We start from the raw sequence: 2,705 nt of genomic DNA on the forward strand, positions 1-2,705 counted from the left end.
AATGTCTGGCTGTGAGAAAAGATGACTTTATGTATATGGAAGATTTGACACAACAAACAAACAAAACAAAAAAAAGAAGGAAATAGTGCAGGATCAGAGAATTCCCTAATCTCAGAGACTGTCTAGATAACATTAGGGGAAAGCTGGGATACAGTATATTTAGTGATTTTTTGTTCATTATCCAATAACATGTTTGATTAAAAAAAAAAAAAAAAAAAAAGAAATACACAGAGTACGTTTTCACATTTTATTAACATACAATTGTTAAAAACAAACAGGCAAGTATGAAAACTTGTACATGATCAAAAACAAATGATGCCATAGATTTTTGAAGGTGTCATATATGGCGGGGTCACAACCCTTGGCTGTCTTCTTATTTTGCCCCCCAACTGGGGTCTGTAACACAAAGTCAGCCAGAAGGGTTGGCTCCCTGAGATGGTCTGTGCTGCAGGACAAGCAGCCGTTCTCTTCTTCAACCTGAAAAGTCTTGACGGTCACTTACAGATACTGAGATGCATGAAATCCAGAAGAAACAGTGACAGGTATCGCCTGTCACTTTTCTTGCACTTAAATTCCTTTTAAACATACCACTTTAACTCCAAGTGGTATCAAATATACTTTGTAGAAGAGACAGAGTGTATCATGTCGAATATAGTGCTAAAATGATCCCCTCCTCTACAGGATGTTGAAACTGAATGCAGCCCTGTTCCCGAGGACCTCACCTGTGACCTGCTTTGACCTCACAGGTTAAGGGTCTCAGGGACAGAGGGGCATACTGTAAAATTAAAATACACTGAGAAGGTGTAAAGACGGATCCAGTTATTATACAAAAATGCCAAAGCAGAGTTTCAAGCAGTTTAAACTCATTCGAGTTAAATGAGAGAACTGCAGAGTCACTGCACCGAGACAAAGAAATGACCTCATCTGACATTTGGATTCTGCGGCACCAACCGGTCTCCTGGTTTGCTGCAGATTAGAAGCAAAGCTGATCAGTTCAATTAAAACATAATCGGTGCATAATCATGACAGATTTATCCTTGTTTTATCCACGCTAATCTTTTTGTTCTGCAGTTCATCAAATCAGATATAAAGTAACATTTTTAACAGCAGGCACACATACTCTCAGAAACGCAGCCGCTGAGAGCTCATTGCGGAGGAGACACAATTAATTTAGAGGAAACAATTAATTATGAACTGTTGGTAAATGCCACAGGAGTTTTGAACATAATTTCTCAGCTAGCATGGACAAATTACAGTTTCTAATAGCTTTTCTGAGCCCACTGAGCTGAAGAGATTTTAAAAATCTATTTGTGCTCATGTAAAATACGTTACTAGACCATTTCACATGCTGGAACTTAACGCACATACACTGAAATCTTAAAGTTGTCAAAGCTGACAAATAATTATTTAAATATGTAAGCATACTTTGCATAGGTCGCATTTTCTTTTTGTTCTCTAGTAACTGTGGCGATACGACTGTTAAATTTTCCACAACTCGCTGTAAAGAGGACTTCAGATTACTCCATCCAGTCTGAGACTTTTTCATTTCAAAGCATCTTTCAGGATCTCCGTGCAGTTCTTATCATTACGGCGTCGCACTGTGCTTTGTCCGTCCACTTCTGAACGCAGGGCAGCATGTGTCTTCTGACTTACCAGCAAAAGAGGAAATTAGTTTTCAAACATTATGAAGAAAAAAGAAGAACCCGAGCAGGACACAGGCGGCATGCAAATTATCAATCCACCTGTAGATGACATAACATTATTACACTGCTTGGTCACTTAAACTATGGTGATATCACTATAAAACACTTCAAAGAAATAAATAAATGTCATTGCGTAGAAGTATTAGAAGGCAACGCCACCCACTGGTAGACAGACAGAATGACTGGAGAAGACTGCATATGACCATACCTTAAAATCCAAAATAAAATGGAAATATTTGTATTTCATAGCTCATCTGTGGAGAAATAATGTTTCATCTTGTTTTAATACATTCACATTAATTTGAATAAAATGAGACGCATTGTGTCCACATCAGTTTGCTGCATTAAACTGAACTCCATTAATGCATATTAATGCATCACGAAAAACCTACAGGTTAACTTTATAAACGTCAGGCCTTCACATTTTGGGACACATAGGTGCGATTTTTGAGGTTTTCTTTGTTAACAGTTGCAGCTGGGGCAGACCACAGGGAACAGCCGAAATGACTGGGATAACGGCAAAAGAGGTGGAAATGAACATTTGTTTAAATCTTGTCAGTATCCAGAGAACAAAACTCTGAGTTAATTACCAGCTCACAGAAATGATTATATCCAGGTTAATTAAAATGCGTGTCATTTTATTGCCTGTCATAACACTGAAATTCATTGACAGCTGTGAAGGGGAATAAATTAAAAAAGAGATGCACGAATGAGGTGCAAACAGAAAATGTGAATTAAAATGAAGGGCAACTTAGACACAAAATGCAGACATGACCTCGACAGCATGGAGCATGGATTCTAGATACTAATTGAAAGGCTATTCAGCATACGGCAACAAAGACAGAAGAGCAGAATAAATACCACAAATACAGGCACTTACAGGAGGGCTCTCATGCTTTTCCATGCACCATGTTTTATTACAGTCAAAGAGAAGAATGTGAAGTGAATTAGTGACGACAAAAGTTTCGTATTATAATGCATTTTAAAAGTGGCATAAAAAAA

The sequence above is a fragment of the Aulonocara stuartgranti genome (genome assembly GCF_965226115.1).
Source record: "Aulonocara stuartgranti genome assembly, chromosome: 11".
Lineage (NCBI taxonomy): Eukaryota > Metazoa > Chordata > Actinopteri > Cichliformes > Cichlidae > Aulonocara > Aulonocara stuartgranti.